Here is a 14,308-nt window from a genome sequence, read left to right on the forward strand (position 1 = left end):
TCTGCTCTGTTCAGTGGCTCGGTTTAAAAAAAATCATGTGAAATGACAGTTCAGCCACAGGTTCCTCTCTCTGCTGGATAACAATCACTTTTGGGATGCGCACAGATCATTTAGCTCCAGGCTAGGTCACCTCCATCCTATATACATAAAGCTTTAATCTGACTTCACTGGGAGAACAGGTCACCTTTACTGTCAAATCTCTTTATCTCTGGAATAATGCTGGGAGGAGTTTGGTTTGATGAGATATGAAGGCACATCTTTGAAGTATTTCAAATGTAGGTAAATGTAGGTATTTCATTATAGCTTTTTTAAACCTGAAAAGAGACACAATTTTAAAACGTGAGGTTTTTCAGGCTTCTGAGAGTGTTAGATGTATTGAGTTTACATTTCTAACAACCCGTCTAACAAGTCTGCAGTTATCTAAAGCAAGCATTTTAGATAAAGATTAAAGTCGCATTTAGAAAAGAAATTCAGCATATGGTCAGGCTGGCAGGTGGAAATTACAAAATACCTCAGACCTCAAAACAATTCAGATTAGTATGCAAATAAATATGCAATCAGTGAAAGCTCTGCTCACTGCTCAAACATCATCCATGCAACAGGTCAAGGGTTTGAATCCAGGCAAATGCCGTGGTTGCTCGCAGGAAAACAACTGCAGCTCAGCAAAAACAAGCTGCAAACGGAAACATCAAACATCAAAAGGCAATAGGGCCATATCATTTGCAATGCAAATGTGACATGTATTAAAGCATTATGTTTATGGATCAGGTTAAAATACTGCAGGTAGGGAGCTAAAAAATTATTAGAAGTGAAAAAGACAGTGGAATATAAAGGAGGAGGGAGGCACTTGTCCATAAATAGCAGACACTGCAAACAATCTACTTTGAGTGCCTTTAATTGGCACCTTTTGTCAGTCACTTTGCTCTACAATCTCTTACAAACAGAAACCTCTGTAAAACGGGGCGATCGTGGCTCAAAGAATTGGCAGTTTGTCTTGTAACCGGAAGGTTGCCGGCTCGAGCCCCAGCTCGGACAGTCTCGGCTGTTGTGTCCTTGGGCAAGACACTTCACCTGCCGCCTACTGGTGTTGGCCAGAGGGGCCGATGGCGCGATATGGCAGCCTCGCCTCTGTCAGTCTGCCCCAGGGCAGCTGTGGCTACAACTGTAGCTTGCCTCCACCAGTGAGTGAATGAATAGTGGAATTGTAAAGCGCTTTGAGGGCCCCGAAAAGTGCTATATGAATGCAATCCATTATTATTAAAAGAAAGTGTGGTCAAGATAGTCTGCAGCATGTCAGATTAATAGCAGTAAACAGCACAACCAGGTTTTGTCTGGCCACGAGGAAAATTTAGTTTGTTGCTTCCAGCTGTTTGTAGGAGTCTTTTTTCTGACCTTATTACATACGAGCAGTTATCATATGCAGAATTTTGCAAATTTACCCATGTTGCAGCAGTAATCTCTAACTCCTAATGAAGACAGAATGGATCTAACAATAGTCCCAGAACCCCACGACCTCTAACAGAAATTGACAAACAAAACTTTACATGTGTGTAATTAAAATATGTTTCCAATATGTACTCGGTCTGATCCATCAGTATCAAAGCAGTACATAGTTACATAAGGACATAATGACAGGCATTACAGCTCATCTGAGCTCATTAGTAGATGAGTTTTAGTTCAGCTCTGTTTTGGTTTTCACCTCTCTTTTGCCAAATCTTTCATTAGGTTCAGCAGGTTGTTGCATATGTGTCCTGCTTACTGCTGGCAGGTTTTGCAGAGTACGTTAGTCCCATTTTTTTCATTTAAATTAGCTGCCTGCTAAGAGAGCAACAAACTTGAGATAAAATCACAATGACATTTACAATACTTTACTGCTAATTTATGACAAATGGACTGACGGTGAAGAGAAGACACACACAGTCTTTGTTGGCTTGACTGTTTGTGATGCAGTTGTGCCCAGTGTCACATTTACAAGTTCTTTTACACTGCTTCAAATATTGGCTCTGACACAAACGTGTCTCATTTTGTTAAATGCCTGTGGTGTTGAGACCCTCCAGTCCTCTTTGTGCAATCCACCCAGGTTTTGTGTTTTTCTGTCTGTCATCTACACTCTCTGTGTTTTACTTGTTGTGTCTGTGCTTGAGGGAGGGAGTCGACCTGGGTTCCCTCCCTTGCCACCCACCTGTTCCTGATGAACTCATCCTCCACCACTTTAAGGTAGTGGCTGGCTTTCAGTCTTATCTGGATCAAACTACTCTATTTCCTTCTCTGGTGCGTGGTGAGAGTTTCCCCGAGATTGAGAAGTATTTCAGTGTGGATTTTACCTTCCTCCCTGGCCCCTGGGCCATCATTACTCCTTTCTTTGTTTTTGTATTTGTGCTTGTGTAAAATAACCTGTTGAACTTTTTAAGACAAAGTCCCACGTTTGAGTCCTGCCCTGCCACACTAGCCGTGACACGTGGCCTTGACTACTCTCTCTCCTCATGTCGCTTCCTCGCCTTTCTGCTAGTATCTCTGGTGGGAGGATCTAGGACATGAGGGAGCAGTCGAGAAAAGGAATAGGTTGAAGAGGTTGTGGAGCTTGGCAAATGAGAAAAGGGGGAATCACAAAGGAGGAAAGACAGACAGGAAGCAAAAGCACAGAAAGGGAAGTAAAACAAAGACAATTATGCATAGTGAAGAAAAGACGGGGAAATATCCTGGAAACAATTACACAAAATATCAGAAGCATAAGAAAGGACTATCAATAAAATAAAAATAGGCCCCAAAACTCAATAAAAACTAAAAAACTTGGGAGAACACGACACTACAGGGATATCATATTAATGGACTGCAGTTGATGTCTAGGTGTATTCACTTGTTCTGGCTGTCATGGTATGAGGCATATCTGTTGCTTTAACTGAAATATGCCCCTGCACCAGCAGCCCAGCCTGGTGGGCTTTATATTCATAACCATATCCTGGCTTGAAGATAAGTGTCAAACACTTTGACAGTGTCAAGTAGAAGAACCCAGTGTGATGAACTCCCACACCCCAAAGACATACCATGCACCTTTCATCTTTGTGAAAAAAATCAATAGTGTGTGTCCGCTGTGAGTTTGCAGCTTCCTGAGTAAACCATGGGTGAGTCTAAATGGGTGGACATGTTTTTTCTCTCATGGCTAGGGACAGTACAGTTGAATCAATCCCCCACCCCAAGGCACAGAACAGCCTCGGGCTATTAGATGGGGAGCTCTTACTGTTAGACCCCAAGGTTAACAGTGCTGACAACAGCACTCGAGCACTTTGAATCAGATGCTCAGATTAGTCTTTATACTGTTGTGTATAACTAAGTTCAGCTAAAATGTTGATGAAAGGCTAACAATTAGCATGCTAATCAGCGCTGCCGGAGCTTCGCTTTGTACTCTACTCTTGCTGACATTATCACAGCACAGCAGAATTCATAAAGCGTGTTGGTCAGAGCCTCAGTTGCTGCCATAGCTTCAGTGCAGTAAGCTCAAGCAAGACTTTTGGGTTCTCCAAATATATACACAACAGTGACTTAATTGCATTTTGACTTTTTGGAGAAAGTGTGATGAAATTCAGAGTAATCTTGAGAGTCTTGTGGATGTTTACAAGGTGCAGTGAACAGTTCATATGCTGGTCAATGTTTTTCTTTCAATGGCACATATTTTTGAAGTTTATAATGAGGGCACAGGGGAAACGATACTAATCTAGCGATACAGATCAAATAAAAAACAAAGAATGTAGCATCATATGAAAACCCAGTTAGAATTAAAAGAGTCACTGAGACAGCTGTACATAAAAAAGCCTTTCTGCGTTTACTTCACCCGGTGAGGCTATCCCAGCTGCTCTGTCACAGTAGAAAGAGGACCTAAGTGTTAACAGTGTGTTACTCATTCAAAACCAACTCTGCCAGTGAAAATCCCATTACCCAACAATGTATTGTCCAGGTATTCCAGTAAAGCCTCAAAAATCTGAATTACTGAAGTGATTTTTACAGAATTAACAATATAAAAGAAAATAACTGAGGAACGTGGGGGAAGATTGTGGGGACATTTAAAATGTAATCATACACTGAATCGCTTTCACCAAATGAATTCCTTCATATGACCTGAAACACATTTATATATATAAACCTTGGGCTGCAGTTCCACACACCAAAGCAGAGCCCTATCTAATGAAGACACACATATAATCTTTCTTTTAGTATTTGCATATGAACAAAAAAATTACAGCACATAGAAAATTTGAATAACAGCCCCCAAACAAACCAGACTTCAAAGTGTGTGCACTTTGGAAACATGTAAGGGTAGAAACAGAGGCTACAGTCCTGCAAACCTGACTACTCATTACTGCCTTTGTGGCCTGTTGGAGTTCAGCATCTGGCTGCTGATGATTGCAAAGAGCCAAATTTTGATATGCACACTATTTGATCATGCTTTTGTCCTTGCTTGTAATGAAAATAAACGTAATGCCCATGTCTCTATTGCTCAAAAGTTATAGACCAATGCACTTGAACTTAAACCAGCAGATTACAATACATGTACACAGCATGACAAAGGAATATGAGTTTGATTTTTTTCTTTATCTTTTTTCAGATAAGTAGAGAGTTTTTGTAGCACAAGTAACAACATGATCGTAACTATAATGTAATTACTGAGATTAGTACAGTAACATGTTAAAGTATTGCATTACTGAAAAAAAATAAGATATGATTACAGTAACACGTTAGTTTGGATTACACCCAAAACTGGACAAACATGCAGCTTATGCAGTTGGCAGAGGTATACAAAACAGATTATCATAGTTGTTTTTGTGTGGCAGAGCATTTAGCAGCAACAGTTCAAGACTTTGAAGAGCTGATAGATGCAGTGCACTTATAATTTGTGCTCTCATAACATCAAGCAAGCGGTGACCAAAAGTCACCTTTACAAACAGCCTGCTGAAAGTTTGGCCACTTCTGGCATGAATAATGGCCCAGTACTCCATCCAGTTCTTCCAGTTATCCACCACCAATGGAGTGGTTTGGGACGGGATAAACAGATTCTGCTGTTGACAAGGTCAAGTATCATTGTGTAACTCACATTTCTCACAGTGCTCACTCCAGCTCCTTGCATGGCTGACTGCCATTGGTGTGGGTTTATTTATTTGTTTATTTATTATGGACTATTTCAAATTAATGGAAGCTAATGACTGCCAGGTAGGTAGAACAGAGAATTTTGGAATATGCTTTGGAAAATGTTTGACAGCAGTGTGTGCAATTTCTAGTTAATGGGCCAAAATATGCAAAACCAGCCTGCCTCCTTATTAGTGCAAACAACAATCAGTAACTAATTACTGATTACTTCCCCAAAAAAGTAATCCCGTTACTTTACTGATTGCTTATTTTCAAAAGTAATTAATTACTTTGTTACTTAGTTACTTTTTAAAAACACGATTTACAACTTGAATAGGTGATAAAGCGATAGATCTTTCAGCCCAATTCTACTTTTTCTGCATAATTCATCATACAAAATGTAATCAAATGGAAAAGTCCCTTTTTAAAACTTGTTTTATTAGTTTTAATCTTTTAACTTTATGCATCAAGCAAAAATTTAATTATATGCAACATTCTCTGACTGGAAGAAATTTGTTTAATATTTAAACTATTTTCTGCACATTCCAGCACATAATATATATATATATATATATATATATATATATATATATATATATATATATGTGTGTGTGTGTGTGTGTGTGTGTGTGTGTGTGTGTATGTGTATATGTACATGTGTATATCTATATGTGTATATGTATATATGTATATGTATATTTGTATATGTATACTCTTTCAAATAGATGCAAGTAAAACACAGCAGAAAATAAATAAAGTCAAAGACTAGCGGTGCTGTTGCTCTATTTTCACCTGTAAAGCAGGAGTAGGTAGGCGGAGGTGTGCCGCAGCGGTCAGTGGAAGGATATGGCAGTTTCTCTGTGAGTTTCCCATTACGTGGTAGCGCACTCGGTGCTTGCTTGGAAGTTTAGGGGTTTTTTTCGCTGTAAAAAGAAGTTTTCTTCCCACGCAGTGAACAGCAGACACTAATGTTTTTGTCACTTTTTTTATGGAATCAAACTCAAAGTAAGGTCAGTACTTCCACGCTTTAAACGCTGCACGCTCATACTCTCTCCCGCACTCGATATATGATCCATTGTTGACCTGCACCATTGACTGTAGAAAAGATGGACGACGCGACCCCGCCTCCTACCATTGTGCACCCCGCTTGTGGAGGCTGCCATCTTGCAAATTTGGAGCCAGAGTCTGCACAGTAGTGACTTGAGGTGGAGCTGTGTAACGCTCCCGCCCACACACCCGCTGGACGTGACCGCAAACACGCCCCCCTACACTTTTTACGTAGCCCGGCTGCTCGAGTTTTTTTGCTGGTTTACCACGACTGACAACTCGTTTATTTAAGGTAAATACAACCATGTCACTGTTATAAAAAAGACACACAGCTTATCATCTTATAGTTCTAAAATCGCTCTGTTGTTAATTCGTTAGCTAGATTAGCCGCTAGCATATGCACTGTGTTAGAGGCTTGTTGCTAGCTAGTTAGCGATGCTACACACCTGCTACTCTAATAGTCTGTGTTATTGAAGGATTCAGCACTTCTTGTGTTTTTTTTAATCCATTTTTAGACAGCGACGAGATCAGCTGCACACTCTACAGAGGCCCAGAGTTACTGTTAATATCAAAAATATAATGCTGTCCTTTGAGATTTTAACATAAGACTGAGTGTAATGGATCGAAAACTGTTTAAATCTCTACAGCCTGGTAACATGGAGACTTTAAAAACATCAGCAGAACGTTTCAGTAGTGTAGTCTAATTTGTTCTTTTCATTTAATAATAGAGTCCATATTATATCAACAGCTACATTCACCCTGGAGAGAAACTAGTGAGGGAGACCATCAGGACCAAGCTGGGTTTCCTGGGTCCAGAGGTTTGGAGAAACTTCTTCCCTTTCTTTCATCACAGCTGTCCTGTGCCATAAGTTCTGTTGACCCGCTGTAAGAGGCATCATTTAAGAAACAACAGGAAGACTGAAGCTCATGGCATTGATCAAGCAGGACTCATGATCTTCACCAGCAGCTCCCTCACAGGGAAATCTTCAGCACTCGTCCGTAGGCCCGCCCCAGGAGATGGATAAACCCAGCATTTCATCAACACTGTGATGAGACCTTTGGTTTGTGTAATGTAATAAATAATCAGATACTCCCCAGAGGCTCCGGACTTTTACATAAAGATATTATATTCAGTCCTGTAGAAAGTTATATATTTAAAAATATGTGATCCTCTCTGGTATGAATAACTCTGAATCACTTCATGGTAAATAACACACTATCTGCAAAAAACTGTGAAAGAATTCCAGATGACAAGTTTGTAGTTCAACATACAAGTGATGACCTTTGACCTTCATCAGGTTTTATTTAATTGTGTTAGAGAAAATCTCATATGCTCTTCGTGCAGCTGAGTACATCAAGTGTTTAAAACGGAAGCTGTGCAGGTCTGAGATCAGCAGCGTTGTGAAACACCAAACTGAGGTCCTGTTAATGCTGATATATAGTGACACAGTTACATGAGTGATTAATCCTTTTGTTTTTTTGTCTTTAACTTTATCAATAAAATAGCTGCAGCTTTCACTACAGCACGTGTGGTACTTTAACCTTTGTACTGTTTCCATCAGTTAATTTTGCAGTTAACATGTGAACATGTTGGATGATTTGTCTGCTGTCACTGGGTGGTGCTGAGGACTGAATCGGAGGGCAGCTCCTGTAATCACAAAGACAACAGAACCATCAAACTCAGATATAAATTTTATCCCTCAATATTGAAATAAAGCTAATTCTTCTGTCCTCACACACTCAGGATCTGAAGTTCTTCTCTTACATTTTTTTCAGTATTACAGTACACTAATCCATAGTTCCTGATTAATGATGAGTTACTGAAGTACAAGCTTTAAAAAAAATGGTTACTGTCTTTACAGATGTGGCAAGAGACTGAAAACATGCTGTTGTTTGCACATATTTAATATTCAGCTCTGCACAGGAGCTGAAGCAGGGTGCAGCCTGTTGCTTTTACAGTATAATACTTGTAATAAAAGTACAGTAACAGTAATTAGTGACTGAGCAGCCCGGGGCGTTTCTCTTGATTTCTTTAGTAAATTCATTCACCTGCACAGCTAAACGAACCCTGACAGCCGAGTGCTCATCTTAGCTAGCTAGGTGTCAGGAGCTAGTTAAGGATTAGCTTACAAACACGTTTAACTTACCGAAAAAGTGCAGCGGGGCCTCGGGTCCTTCTGTCGGGTAGTCCAGTTTACTGAAGAACACCTCAGGCTGTCAGGTTAAAACACTCGGTCGTGTTTTCGTAGCGTAAACGCTGGTCCTCCTCTCAGAGCCTACGCTCTATCTGCTATTCGCGAACAGAGATACGCAAGTTTCTCCGTGACTGCAGCTGTCAGTCAAAGCTCTTATGATGACGTTTCACCCCAATTTAACGTCACCGCGGTAGGAATTAGAATCAAACTTATGGGAAAGGAGACCCCTTGAACATCAATCAGCGTGATGAGAACTATTGAAAACAAAAGAAAGAATCTTTGGAAAAAAATTATCTAAGGAGAATAAATTTATTTTAGTCTGACCCCAGTCCCATCCGCTGGAGGAGGCGGGGTTTATGACCTATACTGCAGCCAGACACCAGGGGGCGATAGAGACGTTTTGGCTTCATTTTTGGGGACCTGTCGTGTCGTCCATCTTTTCTACAGTCAATGATCTACACACAGCTGTTGTCACAAACGTAGCACTTGCTTACGTCACTGTCATGAGACATTCTTGCAAAAAATCACGGTTTTAGTAACGCAGTAACGCAGCGTTCCTACGGGAAAGTAACGGTAATCTAATTACTGTTTTTGCAATAGTAATCCCTTACTTTACTCGTTACTTGAAAAAAGTAATCGGATTACGCGTTACTGCCCATCTCTGATGATTACAAAGAAATGGGTATGACAATGAAGCTGTAAAGTGGGGGTATATAATTCAGGGAAAAACTGGACATACATTCCAGATCCAACAAAAACACATGAATTAATTCTTTTAAAATAATAATATCTTTCTTTCTTTTTTCTTTCTTTGAAAACAAAGAATTAAAGATCGTCTAAAACCACATAAAGGCATTTTGTAAGCTAGGGGTAATGTGAAATAGTTTGGAAAAGCATAAGATAAGAAAAAGAAGACTTGGGCAACTTCAAAAGGTGGCTTTCATGGCCTTATGTAAAAGGTGTGGCTACACCTTATTACATAAACATTGAAAAAGCAGCAATATATCGAAAAATCTATACATGCCAAGTTTTCAGATAATAGCTGTTGGGAAATCACCTTGTTGATGCAAAAATACTATTTTATGCCTGTCAACCTGTTTGTGAGGCTTTATTCTTAGATTCAGATGAAGAAACCTAGAGAATTTGAATGTTTGAATGTTTTCTGACAGGCTGCTAATAAAAACGTGCCTAAAGAAACAATTTAAAGTGAGCTTTTTGCTAAGTTGTCTCTTATGTAGAGACATGACACTCTTTCATCTCTTGAGTAGGATGCCTTTTTTATGCTTGAATAACTGATGGGTCAGTGTTAAGTGGCTTAACAAAGAAACCAAAGGAAACACAAAACATTCTTCTGAAAATGGTTATGTACAAGTGAAAAAGTAGCCAATGTCCAGAGGAAATCTAACCTTCAGAAAGCCTGGAGAACTAATGCTCGAGACCACTTTTAAAAATTATAAGAACGTCTGGATCCTTAGAAGCAAAATACAAAGAAGGTATATAAATAGTATTTTCTTTATTCTTCTTGATACAGTGACAGGAACATTAACAACTACATGTCTTAGGTGTCAGATGTCATGTTCTTATTCAATGTTAAAAGGGAAACAATCATTAAAAAGTAGTAGTGTTTTTACAAGTTTATGATTGGTAATCTTCACAGCTATCTCTAGGCTGGGTGTGGTCAGTTAGTCAGCAAGATATAAACCAATCAAATCAGTAATTATTGTCAAATGCTGCCATGAAAGAAAAGTATGATTTAATGAAGACTTGAAACAGTTTTCAGCCTCAGATCAAATGGAAGATCATACCTTAAACACTGCTATATCTGGTCTAAAAGTCCTGCTCGATGTATTTTTCTCACCACATTTATCTGATCTGTAATTCTACAATCAGTGCATTAGTGTGTCTGATTCACCGTTCAACAGGAGAAAGAATTTTTGAAAGGTAGTGTTAAAACAGTGTGGCTGAATAAAAGATTGACTTGAGTAGTAAAACTGCGGCATCAAAGACGCGTGTTTATCACAGCAGCAGTCATGTCACGGCTGAATAAAGAAAATCATTGTGAAGTCACAGAGGAAGCCATCTGTTCAGACAGCATCTGCAATTTTCCCCAAACGTTTTAGCTGGGACACAAGCAGGTGGCAGGTTCTTGATCACCGTGTGATACTTTATAATTGCGACAAAACTTTTCAAATCGAAGAATCTCCCATTGAAAACGTGAAGGCAACATTTATGTGTCTTCACCAGCTTCAGCGTTTTCTGTTTTTAATTCATACAAATCCTCCAATTGTCTCCTAGCTGTTTTCCACAGCCCGCTCTAATCTCCTTGGCACGCAATTATCGATTTTTATCTGTAATTTGTCTTTTTCTTCAAATACTTTGTCCTTGTCTTGTCTCTTATCCCCTCTAATAGAATTCTGAAGTTACCCATTAAGGTGCTCTTGTTTTTCCGGTTGTTATCTGATGTTTCTAGCTGCCTCTCTGCCTTCATATGTGCTTCACTTTTTCCAAATCAGCTTGTCGTTTCCTCTCAGATTTCTATTCTTTTTCTCGTTGTTTGACGTAATCCGTGGCTGTCTGTGTCAGTCTGAACATTTTGTGCCAGTGGCTTTAACTTTCCCATGTCTGCCTCAGCTGTTCCACTTTCCTGCTCTTCTGCTCCTGACCTCTAGCACACACTAATGGTTGTTGCCCAGAAGGTCATTTCTATTTCCTCATTTTGATTTGGGGGTTTTTTTAACACCTGGATTTTCTCCCAGGTAGCTCTTAGTTAACAAGGAGGAGCAGAACATCTTAGTGCCTGCCAACATGCTCAGTAAGCCCTCCTAGGTCGAGGTCTTGGATTTGATTTTATCCCAGTCCCTCTGATTATTGGAAGACATTTTGGTCCGTGCTTGTGTTGTAAACTGAGACAAAGAAAATGATGTAATAGTGACTGCAGCGTATTTTATTTTTTATTTTATTTTTTTATTTCACTGAAGTTTTGTTGTTCGGTTGTTTTTCATATCTGCTGCACAGAGAGATTAGTGTGCCTGGTATATTGTACAGCCGACTGCAAAATTGCAATGAACACCCAAAGTCACACATCTCTTCCCTTTTTCTTTTTTCTTTTTTTACAGAATAATATCCCACTGGTGGAAATGGCAGTTATCAAGCTGTTCCTGTTCAGCAAAACTTTATGTACATGGCAGGAACTCATGTAGGAATATCTAAACTCCCATTTTATGATCTGTATCAGTTATGTAGTTAACTCATTTTTATTGCAGTATATCTGTATTATTATCATACTGTGATAGCCTACATATTGTGTCTTCTTTATGTATTGTCCTAAATGTCCTGCACAGTTGTTTGGTCAGAACAGATACACTCAGCAAGACAAAACAGACAATTGGTGCAGTGTTACATTCACCAAGACTTTACAGGAATTAGACAGTAATGTTCACATCCCTGCACAGATTGCTTCTATCTGTTGTTCAGTTTTTCTTTTAAGACATGTGATTCAAAAGCTGCGTTTCACAATGACCATGTCCACTAAGAGTCAGTAAGGCGGGACAGATACCCTGTGCCTATGCCATTGTCATCGTCTATGCACTAATAAGTGAAACTGAGCTAGTCATGATGGCCTTGGAGCTGATAAGTAATTCATGTCAAATGTCAAAATACCTGGACATGGAATTTTTGTGTTGAGTAATTTTAAAGATGAGGTTTAAAGAAATGGAAACGGGAATAAGGTTTTCACATGCATAAAAACCAGACACATTTCGCTGACATCAGTGTCTAACATTCGGTACTTTGCTTTAGATTGTGTACTACCAATATCAAAATGTTAATCTTATTGTGTTAATCTACAGATCTGCATTTCAGAGAGTCCTGATTACAGGATGAATAACTCATGCCAGTGTACTGATGATTTAAAAAGGCATTCAATTTGCAATTGTAAGAATATAAAAATAAATAATAAAAAAAAGTTACAAACATGGGTGGCTTATTATACTGAATAAAACTGTTGCTGAAGGGTTTTTTGGACTGAGAAGTAAGCTTTTTAGCTTTGGCTTTGAATTGCTTATCGACACCAACTTATAGTGCATTATTGCACTATTGTTGAGCAGCTGAAAATGCCTAATAAAACCCCCATATTATACCCCCCAAAAAAGGGCAGGTCAAAAAGGGATTTTTGAAAGACAGAAATGTCAGCACTTAGGCAGGTAATCACCGAGTTGCTGTTATGAAACGACGGCTCCACCAATTGCAGCTGAATACATTGTTGCCATTTCATAGATGGCACCATCAAAATCTTTACTGAAATGGGACTTTGGGTGAATTTTGAAAGATTAAGTGCAGAGGATGAAGCAGTTGAAGTAACAAATAACACAAATTTTTGAAAATGTAATCGTGGTACTGGAACTGAAGTTCATAAATGTAAAGAAAGGATGAATCATGTATTCCAAACTTAAAATATGGTATTACTCTGTGAAACAAAGAAAAACAGAGGTCGCTGGGGGATTTGTCGCTGTGCATGCTCAGATATGTGCAGAAGTTCATTCTAATGTTCAAAAAGACATTTGAGTCAAGACCCCAATAAGACACGGAGAGAGTTAGAGTAACTTAATTCTCCTCCTGATTGGTGTTTGTGGCAAACTGAACTCTTTCAGTAGTGTGTCACAGAGAGAGGGGGGAAATTTAAAGCCAGCACAATGAGTGTTAAGGATCCAGTGGTAACTACTTGACACCTTAAGGTTAATAATAGTCGTGTGCGCACACAGCCAGCAACACAAACCAAAAGCATAACTCCTCTGAGAAGTGACAAACAAAACAACATGATCTCCAAAAATCTCATGCAAGCAGAGGAAAAACAGGACCCCAGGGCTCCTCTACTGTATACGGCTGCCATAGAACTTTTATGCAGCTGACTGCTTTACCATCTGTCTGGACAATGAAGATGACGTTACTTGAGTAAAACTAATGAAAACAATGATGTGTGAGGCTGCAGTGACACATTGTAATATGTTGACTGATTACTCGGGATCTCTTCCGCAGCAGTGGTAATATCTTTTCCCTGTAGCACTGACAAGGCAACAAAAAGCAGCAGTGACATCCCTCCTTACGAGCGCCTCATTTTATGTGGTGAAACATTTACTTCATCTTTGCTGCGATGCAGGCATCAGCGTTGTTAACAACAGACATTGTTGCAGGCTTGATTGTCAACACATTGAAGACTTACAGAGTTAGGGTTAGCTAAAAATTACGTGTTTGTTCATTAAAGTGATGGAGCAACTTCTATGAGAAAAGCTAATTTTTTACTTGCAGTGGGGAAAGTGTGATTAATATAATCATTATTACTAGCAGATGCAAAATATCACACGTTTTATCAAGGCTAACCCCTTTACCTTCATAATCTCTCAGTGTCAGGTCAAATTAGCTTGTTAGCTAGCTTGTTAGTATTCTACATTTTTTAGCTAACTGAAGGTGTTAGATACTTGAAACTTCATATTTATCACCAATATGTTTTGTAGGCTGAACAAAAATCAATGAAGCTGACATTGTGTTGTAGTGAATGACTCACCTGAGAGATTGGAGTGTGCCATTTTCCACACAAATGGATTTTGACGAAGGTCATTTCACAGAATTCTCATTATTTCTTTTTAGCAAGTCATTAGTTTTTCTAAAAAAAAAATAAATAAATAAAAGGGTTGTTTTTGCCTTGGAAATTAGTGCACCCAGTCACTTGTGTTCTCTTAGTTCACTTGAGTCTTTGCTAATGGAAAAAAATCAAAGTAATTTTTTTACCACTGTGCTGCGGATACAGCTCTGGGTAAAGCATACCCAAAACTAAACGATTAATCCTTCATGATTTTCTATTATACTTCAAATTCAAACTCATTTGACATAAATAAAACACAGAGCATAGCTGATAACTTCAGCTCAACTCCTTCATTTACCTCAGAATTACT

The sequence above is a fragment of the Neolamprologus multifasciatus genome, chromosome 9 (genome assembly GCF_963576455.1).
Source record: "Neolamprologus multifasciatus chromosome 9, fNeoMul1.2, whole genome shotgun sequence".
NCBI classification, from domain to species: domain Eukaryota; kingdom Metazoa; phylum Chordata; class Actinopteri; order Cichliformes; family Cichlidae; genus Neolamprologus; species Neolamprologus multifasciatus.